Source organism: Vicia villosa, linkage group LG1 (assembly GCF_029867415.1).
Source record: "Vicia villosa cultivar HV-30 ecotype Madison, WI linkage group LG1, Vvil1.0, whole genome shotgun sequence".
Lineage (NCBI taxonomy): Eukaryota > Viridiplantae > Streptophyta > Magnoliopsida > Fabales > Fabaceae > Vicia > Vicia villosa.
In genome coordinates, this window is record NC_081180.1 from 171469569 (window position 1) to 171485028 (window position 15460).

Here is a 15460-nt window from a genome sequence, read left to right on the forward strand (position 1 = left end):
TAGTCCTGTGTTGATGGTATCGTATCGTATGTCGGCATCTGAGTTGGCTGAATTGAAGACTCAATTAGAATAGTTACTTGAGAAGGAATTTATTCGTCCAAGTTTTTCACCGTGGGGTGCTCCTGTGTTATTGGTGAAGAAGAAAGAGTTCTATGAGATTGTGTGTGGATTGCAGACAGTTGAACAAAGTTACTATCAAGAACCAGTATTCATTGCCGAGAATTGATGATTTGATGAACCAACTGGTTGGAGCATGTGTATTCAGTAAGATTGATCTGAGTTCTAGGTATCATCAAATTCGTGTAAAAGAAAACGATATTCATAAGACTAAATTCAGGACAAGGTATGGTCATTACGAGTATATAGTGATGCCTTTTAGAGTGACTAATGCACCTGGTGTTTTCATGGAGTTTATGAATAGGATCTTTCATCCTTATCTTGATAAGTTCGTGGTAGTGTTTATTGATGGCATTCTGATCTACTCCAAGAATAAGGGAGAGCATGCGGAACATCTCAGAGTTGAGTTGGAGTTGTTGAAAGAGAAGAAACGTTTTGCTAAGTTATCAAAGTGTGAATTCTAGTTAGGTGAAATAAACTTTCTTGGTCATGTGATTTCCAAGAATGGTATTGATGTTGATTCCACGAAGGTAGAAGCGGTATCTCAATGGGAAGCTCCGACGTTTGTTTTTGAGATTCGTAGTTTTCTTGGTCTTACAGGTTACTACAGAAAGTTCATAGAAGGATTTTAGAAGTTAGCGTTGCCGTTAACTAAGTTGACTAGAAAGGGTCGAGCATTCATTTGGGATTCAAAGTGTGAAGAAGGATTCCAAGAGCTAAAGAGAAGGTTAACTAGTGCTCATATTCTGATTTTGTCAAATTCGGCGGAATCTTTTGTAGTATATTATGAAGCTTCACTAATGGGATTAGGTAGTGTATTGATGCAGAATCAACAGGTAGTAGCTTATGCTTTGAGATAACTTAAAGTTCATGAAAGGAATTATCTGACTCATGATTTAGAGTTGGCAGATGTGGTCTTTGTGTTGAAATTATGGAGACATTATCTGTATGGTTCGAGATTTGAGGAATTTAGCTATCACAAAAGTCTGAAGTATCTCTTATATCAGAAAGAGCTTAATATGAGACAAAGGAGGTGGTTATAGTTCCTTAAAGATTATGATTTTGGGTTGAATTACCATCCGGGTAAGGCGAACTTTGTTGTCCATGTTTTGAGTAGGAAGTCCTTACATATGTCTATGTTGATGGTGCGGGAATTGGATTTAATTGAACAATTCAGAGACTTGAGTTTGGTATGTGAAGGCACTCCTAATAGCGTTAAATTGGGTATGCTGAAACTGACAAGTGGTATTCTTGACAAGATTAGAGCAAGTCAAAAATCTGATATTGGTTTAGTTGATCGGTTGACTTTGATCAACCAAGGAAAGGAAGGTGATTTTTGAATTGACGAGAATGGTATTATGAGGTTTGGTGATCGAGTTTGTGTTCCTGATGTTGCTGAGCTTAAGAAGAGTATTCTTAAAGTAAGAACCCCATAGTGGATTGAGTATTCATCTTGGTGCTACCAAGATGTATCACGATTTGAAAAAGTAGTTTTGGTGGCCTAGAATAAGAAGGAAATTGCTGAGTTTGTTTATTTCTGTTTGACTTGCCAGAAGACAAAGGTCGAGCATCAGAAGCCGTATGGGTTTATGCAACCGTTGTCTATTCCTGAGTGGAAATGAGACAGCATATCTATGGATTTTGTTTCAGGTTTTTCGAAGACGGTTAAGAATTTTTTAAAGCTATTTGTGTTATTGTGGACAGGTTGACAAAGTCTGCTCACTTTATACCAATGAGAACGGATATCCGATGGAGAAGTTAGCTCAGTTGTATATTGAGAAGATCGTTAGCCTACGTGGTATTCCTTCAAGTATTATGCCCGATAGAGATCCAAGATTTACATCTAAGTTCCGGGAAGGGTTGCAGAAGGCTTTGGGTACTAAGTTGAGATTAAGTTCTGCTTATCATCTGCAGACTGATGGTCAGATGGAGAGGACGATTCAGTCGTTGGAAGATTTGTTGGGTGCTTGTCTATTAGTAAAGGTGGTGCTTGGGATAGTTATCTACCTTTGATTGAGTTCACATACAACAATAGTTTTCATTAGAGTATTGGTATGGCTCCGTTTGAGGCTTTGTATGGTAGGAGGTGTAGAACGCCATTATGCTGGTATGAATCTAGTGAGAGTGCTGTGATTGGACCAGATATTGTTCAACAAACTACGGAAAAGATTAAGATGATTCAGGAGAAGATGAAAGCTTCTTAGAGTCATCAGAAGAGCTACCATGATAAGAAGCGGAGAACACTTGAGTTTCGAGAGGGAGATCATGTGTTTCTGAGAGTTACTCCTTTGACTGGTGTTGGTTGAGTTCTGAAGTCAAAGAAGTTGACGCCGCGTTTCATTGGTCTGTTTCAAATTATGGAAAGAGTAGGAGAGGTGGCCTAGCGTATTGCTTTACCGTCGACGCTTGTGAACTTGCACAATGTGTTTCATGTGTCTAAGTTGAGAAAATACATTGTGGATCCTTCTCATGTGATCCAAGTGGACGATGTACAGGTGAGGGACAACCTGATGGTTGAGGCATTGCTTATGAGGATTGAAGACCGAGAGTTAAAGCAACTGCGTGGTAAAGAGATAGGATTGGTCAAAGTAGCTTGGGAAGGACCAGCAGGTGGTAATGTTACATGGGAGCTGGAGAGTCAAATGAAAGACTCTTATCCTTAGCTCTTTACTTGAGGTATGTTTTTGATGACGAAAACTCTTTTAGTGGGAGAGAGTTGTAACACTCTATAATTTCCATTATTTATTTTAATTGAAATTTAAATTATTTATTTGGATTAATTGGAGTTTTGATGATTTATTGAAAAATTATGAAATATAAAATAATTGGGCCAGTGTGACAGTTAGTAAAGGGGAGGTGTTAGGTAATAGGTCTTTTACTAAATTACTTCTATTTTTCTTAAAGTAAAAGAAATTGGAAAAGAAAAGGAAATAGAAAGCAAAAGAGGGAGAAAGAAGAGAAACTGAACATACGTGAAATCAGAGGAAGAGGAAAAGGAAGCTCTCAAGAATTTGGCTAAGATAAGGGGTGACTAATTCATTTTAGCTTATATTATTGATTTATGGATGATAGAATTGATTAGGTGTATTGTTTATCTCAATTGGATGTATGTTAGGTTTTGGGGTTTTGGAATATATGGTGTAGATTGGATGCAATTGATGAAATAGAATGACTATGGAATATGCCTGATGTTAAATGACCCCTAAGTATGTTAGAAATGTGTTAGAAGATGTGATTTGGTTTTGTTTTGATGTTAAAATTACTTTGGTACGATTTGATTTGAATTGGAGAAGAGGAAGTGCTGTCAAAATGGTGATTTTGTGCGACTGGGTACGCTGTAACCAGTTACCAGCGGAGCTGTAACCGATTATAGCAGCGTAAAATGGTTAAACTTGGGATTTTGGGGTATTGTAACCAGTTACGCTCTGCGCTGTAACCGATTACATGTTAGTTTTGAGAATAGCGAATTGGTTGATGTTAATGCGTAATCGGTTACGGTCTGGACGGTAACCGGTTACACTGAAGCCTTTTTGAAAAATAATACTTTGACGTCATTGTGTAACGGGGTACGGCATGGACGGTAACCGGTTACACCACATGCTTTTTGAAAAATATTTTAATTTTAAAAATCCATATCTTTCAAACCGTAAGTCCGTTTTAGTCACCGTTTAAAGCGTTGGAAAGGTAATCAGATTTCCTATCTAATGAATTGGGTTAATGAGTAGTGGCTCGACTTTATTTTCAAATCTCAATTTAATTCATTATGGTGTGTTTATACATTGTGTGCATGATTTGATTAATGTGACAATATGGTGATGTTCTAATGATATAATGTGATGTTGACGTTATATTAAGTGTGAATTATGTGTGATATAAATGTTTGATAGCGTTGAAGCCTGAATATATTAGATTCGGTGTTGTTATCGGTGAGTTATGCGGTGATGATATTGTTCATCATACTTGGTGTTAATGATTAGTATGCTAGTTGTAATGCAAGCATTCATAATCATATTGTGGTTGTATCCCGGTGGTTTTGGATCAGTGTTAGCTAATTCCCATTGTGTGGAATTAGCGAGTTGGCGATGGCCGTATCCTGGTGGTATTTGGATCGGTGAGATGGGTTAATCCCATGATTTGGTATCACATGCATAGTGTCTCATTGCATTAGTATGTCTAATTATTATAACATGAGTGGATGAATTCCAGTGTTATAATATGGTGATGTGACTTGTGTTATTTGTAAATCGTGAATGGTTGGTTGATTTTATTAAAATTTAGAATATGTTGCAATAGGGTGGACAATTTACTTATGATGTTTTGTTGTTTATGAACTCATAATGTATGTTAATTGTGATTATGTCTCACCCTTATGTTGATAATTTTCAGATTAAGGAGTAGCGGCGTGTGTTTGGTGAGGATAGCTCGTAAAGCTAATCCATTTAGTTCAGTCGTGTCGGTGTCATGCTCTGTTCTTGTAACACTGGGGAACGTTTTGTTTTAGACTTATTTTAATAAACTCTGGTTTTATTTATTTGGATAATTTTAGTTGGATTGAAATGGTGATATTTTTGGTGCTAAATATTTGATGTTTTACATTATCCAATCATGAAATTCTTTTCCGATGTGTTAAACATGTTTGATTTAAATATGTGATTTATGTTCCTCGGAATAGCATGACAGATGGCTTTTATTTTTATCAAGGAGTTGTAGCATCCTTTTTACATGTTTTACTCTGAGTTTAAATTGTATTCTGCGGGGGTTTAGAAGGGTGTTACACATGGCAGTAACACAAATAACACATAAACCTCTCACTCATCACTTCCACTCTGGAATGTACAATGGCTTGTATCAGTCCCGCAGACTTCCATTGTTTAACAAGTCACACGATATAATGAACTATGTCACATCATGCTTCATCTGCGCCACTCTGATCATCTCTCACAAGTCACCGTTATCATTTTGGTTTCCATCAACTATCAAATCTACAAATTTTCCCATTTAGCTTCTAATTCTCTTCAACATCCACTAGACCCTAATTGTTCACCCATGGTATACTTATCCTTCTACACTGAGGCGCTAGATTGCATACAAACTTAAGTCTCTGAACCGTTCAATAAGTCTCAACTTTCCCACACAAAATGGTGAAAGAATATCTTCTCGATATAACGTCAATTCACCTTACGCACTTTCAAATTAACAAGACAATTTATTCTATCCAACATGGTCCTATATACTATCAACAAGAGATTAAGGGTGATCAGTTCCTCAATTTATCAATAGGAAGCCGAAAACCTGATAGGGCATAAATCATCCTTACCAAACTACAATAGCATTCCATAAAACTCGCACTCCAAGTCACCTAAAGCACCATGGTCTAATAATCTCCATTTGAGGTTTACATATGTCTCCACAATTTCTTCTCATTTGATCTCGTTAATGAGACACCATTGCCCAAACACATCATATGGTCTAGTTCACACTTTCCTAGCATCGAGCAATTGTTAAGTGCCTCCTATGTCAACAAATGATTAAATACCAATTACGTTATTATCCTTTCGCTCTAATCGAAGTCGCTATCCATGCAGAGGACTTTCATAACATTCATAACTCTTTAGTCTTCCTTTACATCTCGTCACATTTTCATTCCAATCGCAATCTCAATAATACCACCCCCACATTCGGTCGGTGATAGAAACTCCCCATGTTCTCCCTGACACATGTCAATTTTTTGCCGCTACAAACATGATTCCACTCTTCCTTGAGTTTATTTTTCTCTTCCCAATACCTCTCTTTTACCCAAAATCTATCACCACTATAATCATTATTAACTGGAATAAGTTGCATCTCTATGCGCTTCCACCAATATCTTCACATCCCTCATAATACTAAACATCCCATTCATTCAACCCATTCGTTAACAACATATCACATTTGACCTCGTCTCAAACAAACTGCAATAGTAACCAATTAAGCCCAAAAAGCTTCTAGTCTTCGTAACCAATTTCAGCGCCTCTCAACATAGAACTGCATCTACCTTAGGTGGATTCGCCGATACCATTACTCAAAATAGCATGCTCGAGGAAACTCAATTCCTTAAATCATAATTTACATCTTGAAAATGCATTATAAGGTTTCATCCCTTTTGATACTGTAATTCAAATCGCAACATTCAACACGTCTATATCCTGATTTAAATCAATCATAATGTTATCAATAGGCACTGCAACGAACTGGCCCAAGTATTCGTAATGCCTACACCGTGTTCTATAAACTTCCAATTAACTATCTTCACTCTTCACCTGAATCGGAAAGTAACCCGAGTTCAACTCAATTATATTGAAGACATACTTGTCTACTAGATGGTTCATAAAATCATCAGTCCCTCGAAGTGGATACTCAATCTCAATAGTCTCCTTGTCCAACTGCCTAGAGTCCACACATATTCTCATACATCCATTTTTCTTCTTAACGACAACATAGGAGCACCCTACAGAGAAACACCTGATCAAACAAACTTCTTCTCAAGCAATCCTTTCATTTATTTCCTCAACTCAACCAATATTGACGCTGACATCCTATAAGGGGCCATCAGTATCAGGTTTGTACCTGGTACTAACTCTATGGCAACTCTACCTCACGCTCTGGAGGTAAGCCGCCGGTATCTTCAGGAAAAACATCAGGTATTACACATTACTAGCATACCACTAGCCGTCACATTGTTCTCTATCCTTCAATAATCAAACATCAACAATACCTGATCGTTCTCCCTCAAGGATATGCCAACTTGACCGACAGACAAGAATCAAAAATTTGTACTCAAAAACACTTGCATTCCTGCAATCATCGGCACACCGAACTAACACTTTACCATAGAAACATCTTAGAGAAGCAAATGCCTCTCCCCCACTTAGTTTAAAGCAACTCCTGTAAACGAATAGTTAGAAAAACACTCAAGTATCGACAATGTTTCACATACATGTCGCATACCAAGGAACAAACAACATTAAACAACTTGGTCGAGCGGGTTGACCTGCTTTGATACCACTAATATAACACCCTTCTAATCCAAAAGGAATATTAGCAATATAATACGAATTAAAAAACAAATTAGAATCATCAACAAGGGTGTCACATCGTCATAGAACTTCACAATAACTAGTCATGTTCCGTAACACGGGCTCTAAAAGATTAAAACATTTAATTTATTGGAAACATCATCAAAAACATCAAACATCACAGCGGAATTATAGTCTCAAAAACATCTTTCTTTAATACTTCAAGTAAAATGTCATCACACTTCATAACACATAAACCATGCTTAGAGTATCTCAAAACAAAGTAAAGCATCTCAATACAACACGCCAACAAAGAACATATAGTTCAAATACAACGTTCCCAAGCCCGATGTTATGTATCAGAGCAAGACTCCCTTAAGTCTAAATAAAACGCTAAAAGACTCCATGAAGCTATCCTCTAAGCTTCAACAGATTATTCCTAATTACCTGCACATTACCCACTTGGAGGCAACATTCAAACAGAAAGGGTTAGTATTTCATAATTATTATAAAAGAGATAAGGAATAAATACAGTAGTGGCATACAATCAACCAATCACACATATACCAATAAGATATATCCTTCATATAAGCATACTTACTCACACCTTCACATCATCACCTATTCACAACATCATCATATTATGCAATCATATACACCGTTTAATTCATCATTCACCTTACAATTAATCAAACATCATTCAATTCACATTAAATCAACATCATTCAATTCACGATTAATCAAACAACATTAAATCATTCAATGTCACAAAGAATGCAATGCAACATAATCGACTCATGAATGTTGTACCAATTTATCATTGATGATTCAGTCATCGTCCTCCAAAGATCAACACCATAGGATCGATTCTCATTTAGAACTGGAGCTCAACAAAATGCACTTAATCCGCACAATGGGATTAAGGCGAACACTAGACATAAGGCCCTACAACATCACTGAACTTTCGTCCTACCACATCACTGGATTTTCGTCCTACAATATGCTAGGAATGCATGATGCTCAATGTCACAAAATTAACGATCACGGCTAGTCAAAATGGCATCATCATTCATGTATTCACCAACGTCATAACGACTTCAATTCATCATAAAAAGCATACATCATGTTATATCAAAACATAATCATTTCTAATTATAAAAACCTCATAAATATCTTGGTCAACATAACACATGGACATCGATTAATCATGTTATCAATCAACACAATAACATTCACCAAACTCAAGCACATAACACCATAATTAACCGTAGTGAATTACATACAAAATGCCTCCTAAACCTACCCAAACGTGCACAGTAAATTCTAGAAAATTCCAAGAAATTGTAATAAAATATAAGTTACCATATTCTGAAATCGTTTTTCAAAATTATAAATTTTTATTTATGGGGACCGCGCTAAGCACCAATATACCACGCCAAGCACGCCCTATTTTGGAAATTATTTGTGAAAGCGTGCTAAGCGGGCTCCGTCGCACTAAGCAGGCTCTGCGATTCTGCAGAAAATTCCTGTGCAACCTGCATCATACCAGACCCAACCTTTTGCCTAATAACTGATTTTAATCATTGTTTCTCTACAGTTTAAGGTTTATTAACCTAGTTCTAACATGGATTAATTATTCTTAACATAAAACACCAATGTTCATCATACTCCCAACAATCTTCATCTAGCCCTAGACCTTCAAACCCATAAAAATGGTGGATTTTACCCTAGTTTATAATATCATTCACTAATACAACAATTAACAATATCATACATCACATAAGTCATATAAACGAAACAATCCATCATGGTAGTTAATCAGTATCATCAATTCATCATGAAATCTGAAACACAAACCTAACCTACAATTATCTAAACCTTATATCAATTATAAGAATTACGATAACTCCCCTTACCTTAGATTATTGGCTAGCTTGATTCTCTTCCCAGTTTCTACGATTGGTTCTTCCTTCTCCTCTTCTTGCCCTAACTCTCCTTTCCTTTTACTCTTCTCTAAACTTTGATCATACAGAATGAAATAACTAAACTCTTTTCCCTAGGTTAGCCCTTGGACCCTTTCTATGGTCTTCCCATCTTGCCCTCACTTACACTTTACAGATGACTACCTTGCCCTCATAGTCTTTACAGCATACTATTATTTCTATTATTACTATTATTTTTCTCTAATAATAAAATACTCCATTAATTAGTAAAAGTAACTAATTAATTATTTAACCCAACAATAGTATTACTAATTAAAATCGATTTAATTAATCAACTCAACATACCGCTTAATCCAAGGTACTATCCTCTCATCCCAAGGACATATACCTATAACCCTTAACAAACATCATCAAAACATCGAAATTCAAAAATTATTCACCGGAACTCATCCAAACAATACAATTTCTACCTTTGGGGGTGTTACACGTGTCATGGATGAGGAAGTTACTGAATGGTTGAAGGTGTTGTCTAGGGGACCAAGTGATGTTGTTAGAAGATATTCTGGTTATGTTATTAATGGATACAAGTTTCATACTGAAGGAGTGAAAAACACTTAGAAAGGGGGGACTGAATAAGTGTAACTTCTCAAAAATGGTAGATAAAAATAAATAACACAATTCTTTTTATCCTGGCTCGTTGTTAACTAAACTACTCCAGTCCACCCCTAACAAGGTGATTTACCTCAACTGAGGATTTAATCCCCTAATCAAACTGATTACAATGGTTCTCCACTTAGATACCCTCTAAGTCTTCTAAAGTCTACAGATCACAACTTGATCACTCTAGGAAATCCTTTTACAATCAATGTAAAATAAATATTACAAGAGTTTAATTTGCTTCTAAGAAAGCTGTAATCACCAAGTGATATTTCTCTTAAGTTCTAGTTCGTAACACTCACTAAAATATTACAAAGTTGTGAGGTTGAGGATGAAGTTCTTCTTTGCTTTTCTTGATTTCAGTTTGACAATGTTTTGGTATTTTTGTGCAAGAGTTGGTTGCTGCTTCTGAATCAGAACTTCTATTTATAGGCGCTGAGAGGAAATGACCGTTGGGAGCATTTAATGCTTTGCGTGAATAGTACACTGCTCCATTTAATGTTTCACACTTTTGTCAACTACCTCGAGCCATGCTTTCACTGCTTTTACTGACTTTGCCTTTTGTAGCTTCTAACGTTCCTTTTGTCAGTCATAGATTTGAAGTTATAGCCTTTCCTACTTATACTTGCTTTTGGACTCAGAATATGTAGATTGAACGTTTGAATATCACAGTCTTCAGCTTTGGTGCAGAATGCAACTTCTGTCTTCAAACTTGAGAAGTGCTTTGAGCGTGATACCATCAGAGCTTTAGAGCTTTGCATCTGACTTCCATCTTCTGATGCTTTTCAGTTCATGTTCCAATTCTGCAGGACCATCTTCTGATGTCTTGCCAGACCATGTTCTGATGAAGCCATCCAGAACTTCTGGGTCAGTGCTTTTGAATGCTGATTTGTGCATAATCTTTTATACTTTTCCTGAAATGGAAAACATGAATAATTAGAGTACCACATTCTCTTATACAAAATTCATACATAATGTTATCATCAAAACTAAGAATATTGATCAGAACATTTCTTGTTCTAACAATCTCCCCCTTTTTGGTGATGAAAAAAGATACAAAATTGATATGAATTTGTATCCATAATATTAGATGAAAAAGACAATACACAGATATAGCATTAAGCATATTAATCAGAGTGTGTGAATATGTCTCCCCCTGAGATTAATAATCTCCCCCTGAAATTAATACTAGAAGATTTTATAAATAAAAGACTTCCCTGAGTAATTTTCCATTTCAGTTGAGACTTTCACGTTGAACTTTAACTTCAGATTATTCAGAGCTTCACTTCAAAGCTTCCATTGGACAACTTCAGAGCTTTGAATTTCTCTTTGAGATCACTTTGGATTTTCTGAACATAAATAAGGCTTGCTTATTTCATAGCTTCATAGCTTCTTGTATCAGAGCATAAACTTTCTTGTATGAGAGCATAGCTTCTTTCTGATCTTGAAACTTCTTGTATCAGAGCAATCAGAGCAAGGTCTGTATCAGAGCATTTTAAGGTGTTGCTTGTGTCAGAGCTTGAAATGTATCAAAACATTGAGCGTGATTGCTTCAACTCTTTAAGAGATTTTTCTTCAGATATGCTTCTCCCATATTTGCTTTTCTCCTTTTTGCTTCTCCCTATATTGAGCTTGTTCAGAGTATCACATTCCTCTAAAAAATATCAGAGACAGAAAATTTGCAATATATTTGTTAGGAATGTTGAGACTTAAGCCCAGCAACTGATATTATAAATCAATTCAATTAGCACGCTTCTCCCCCTTTTTGTCATAACATCAAAAAGTATAAAAGATTCAGATGAAAGACACAATAAAAAAGAAGAGAGAAATATATTTCATTGATTAATCAGAAGAGAGTACAAGGCAGATGCAACAAAACAGATGCAAAAACAAAGAAAACTAAATAAGACACAAGAAAGACTAAGATTGGTTAAGCTTAGAGGCTAAAGCTGCCAGAAGGTTCTTAATCTCAGCAGTGTCTTCAGCTTGCTTCTTGGAAGAATCTTCTTGTCTCTGCATCCAAGTTCTGAATTCCTCATTGGTGTCATCTTGCTTGTCTAGACGACTAGCCAAGGAAGCTTGATTCTGTTGGAGTTCCTTCAGAGTCTTAAACAGAGCAGGAGTAGAAGGACCAGCAGAAGAAGTAGGAATATCAGAAGCTTGAATCATCTGATTTTCAGCAGCTGGTTCCTCTTCAACAGGAATCTCTTGAGCCTGAATCTCTTCAGCATGATGTTGTTCAGCATGTTGCGCTTCTGCAGCAGGAATCTCTACTTCTGGAGGATACTCAATCTGAGGATACACCAAATTAGGATGCTCTTCCAGAGGATTCTTCCAGAGCCTTAAAGTCTCCAGTGAGCACTGAGTACAAGTAAGGCTTCCGGACTACTAGAGGCAAAGGATTTTCTACTTTCATTTCATCCACAAAGGGCTTTTCTTCCATAATCTTCCAATCTGAAATGGGATGAGAGTAGACGCCAGCTATGTACTCCAAGCTTTGTCCAGCAGGACAAGGAGCAGCAGCAAGGTAATCCTTCTGGAGGTCCAGAAACTCTGCTTGCACATCCTTAGCAAAAGCTTTCCAGAGCTTTTCAGCAGCCACATGATCCATCTTGGAGTCATGGGCAACCTTCAGATAGTCTAAACTTGTTCTGACTTTATACTTTAATAATTCAACACGTATATCAACAAAGGGTTTTGAAGGGTTATTTCTGAGAATGGTTTTTGGATCAAAGGGGTTGGAAACAGAATATGGTTCAGAAACTCTATCAAACAAAGAAGTGTTTGAAGAGGATGGAGGAGGTGAAGGTTCTGCTTCATTGTCAGAGTCAATGATTGCAACAAGAGGGTCAGAAAATGTGGATGGTGATGAAGGGTCAGCAATTGGTGAGATTGGTTTAGGACTGGAGGAGGTTGGTTAATTAGTGGCAATATATTTTCATATGGAATTGGTGGAAAGACAGCATTTAGTGGTTTGGGGTTTAGAATTGGTTCAAAATGAAGTGGGCGGTTTCTTTTTGTGGAGGTGGAAGAAGATGGAATTTTAGAAGATGGTTTATTTTGCTGAGGGGGAAGGTCAGAAGAAGAGTGTAAACTAGAAGTGTCTACATTATCAATCTCTTCTATAAGCTTCTGAAACTGTTCAGAAGTTCTGGGTACTTTGAGGGACTCTGTTGATACTTGTTCAGAACTATTAATAGGTACAGAGTAAGAAATAACAATACTTGAAGGTTTCTGTTGCTTCTTAGCTTTCTTTGTAGCAGGCCCTTCATCAGTAACCTTTCTCTTCTTCTTCTTCTGTTTCTTCTTCTTATCCTTTTTAATTAACACATGCAAAGATGGAAGAGTTCTTCCACGAATGTAGGAAGGACCAACTTCTGATTGGTCTCTTACACATGACTCCAGATAGAGTTTGATAGAATCTGATAGTTCTTCCTTAAAAATCAGAGGGAAATCAGCAACTAGATTTCTTCTAGTCAGAATATCAGGAATCTCTATTGGAGTAGAGGTCACCTTTCCAATCAAGTGCATTCTCCTTAGAGTATGGGAAGTTAGAGTACTCCCACTTACAATAGTTAAATCTTGAATAGAGCCAGCTGCTCTCAGAGTATCAATCAGACCACTCTCAGTCAGAATGTCTGATATCAACCTTCCCATAGGAATGGTATTCTTCTTTATCTTGGGATATTTCAGACGCTATGCTTCTCTTGACTCTTTCACGTGAGTCCTCAGATGATTGAACAGAACTTGAGGCAAGTTGATTCTGATACCCTTTCCATTACAGTACAAAAGGAACTGCTGATCTTGACTAATGTAGGTTGTAGAAACAGTTGATTTTATGTGATTGAGAGATCCCAGAATGATCTTAGGCCAAACTCTGTAAGGAGGCTTCAGATCAGTAGAGTGAGGTGAACCTTTTCCAGAAGTAAATATCTCTGGATAAACCGTTTCCCAATTAGTTCTTCTAGGAAGAGAACCACTTATTCCACCCAAATCTTGGAGATTGAATAACTTCCTTATCAGATTTTCAGTAATTACCACTTTTTGCCCTAACACGAAGGTGATAATGGCGTTTGAGGTTAGAGTAGCATGAGTCCAAAATTCTTTAACCAATAGAGGATAAACCGGTCCAATGAGACGATCAAAGAAATTTGCCCATCCTTGAACCAGCTTATTCGTCTTGATGTCGAACTCGTGTGCTTGAAGATTTTCAAAATCCACCATAAGTTCACAGAGAACTTCTAAATCTTCATAGGGAATCAAACAAGTCTTCAAAGGAGAGAAGACATATTGTTGTTGTTGTTCTTGTTAATGTTGCTGAGAAGATGAAACCTTTTGTTAAGTGTTTGAAGACGAAGCCATTGAAGATTGCTTGAAATTTCTGGGTTTAGGGTTTTTATGCAGAGAGAATATAAGACAGAAATGCATAAACGAAGATGATGAATGTGTGAAAAGAAGGAAAATGAATATGAAATGTGTTTAAATAGGCACGAATTTGAAAACAAAATGCAATGAGATTCTGAATGCAACGGTTACAGAAACTGAATCATTTACATTTAATGTTGATATACGTTATTGGAGAAAACATGAGATTTGAAAAGATTTACACAGTTACCTAGGGCGGTGTCTCATCAACTGCACGCATGCTTGTCCCTTCAGAATGAACAGGTGGTCATCATCTGGAATAGCTGGTGACAGCTGTTTTGTTTTAACACAAGTTCTGGATCATACTTAGACATATGAAACATTAGCAATAATAGAATCAGAGTGTCTAAATGAACTCACATAACCAGAACATCTGATAAGAAAATAAATAAGCATTTCAAATCTAATCCATAATATCAGATCTTCTCAACACCTTCATTCTGGGCATAAATCCATACTGATATTCTTCAGAATGAACTTAAACCTATCTTCAGCAAGGGGTTTTATAAATATATCAGCCCATTGATATTCTGTATCAACAAAGTTTTAAGAAAGAACACCCTTCTGAACATAGTCCCTAATGAAGTGATGTTCAATCTCTATATGTTTAGATTTAGAATGTAAAATAGGATTCTTAGATAAATAGATAGAAGAAGTATTATCACAGAATATAGGAATGTTACTCTCATATATCTAATAGTCTTCTAGCTAAATTTTCATCCAGAGCATCTGTGTACTATATCCAGCAGCAGCTACGTATTCTGCTTCTGTAGTTGATAAAGCTATTGTGGCTTGCTTCTTGCTGTACCAGAAGATCAGATTACTTCCCAGAAACTGACAGCTTCCAGAAGTACTTTTCCTTTCAACTCTATCTCCAGCGTAATCAGCATCACAGTATCCTATTAAGTTGTATTCTTCAGATCTTCTGTAGACTAAACCAACATTAGTAGTACCTTTCAGATACCTAGGAATTCTCTAAACAGCAGTTAAGTGTGATTCTCTAGGATCTGATTGGAATCTAGCACACAAGCATACACTGAATAAAATATCAGGTTGTGGTGTCGTTTTCTTTACCTCCCCGTTTCACTTGGGAGGACGGCACGCTAGACCCTTCACGCGAAACTTGGAAGGAGAATGCGCCTGTGGTGGGATGAATTTTGTTTAAGTTCTTCCTACGATATCACACGAACTTTTTAATTATCCTACGAGTAGGAGAGGGGAAAAAGATCTCAAATAAACCCTAGGAGTTTGCTAAGTGTGGGG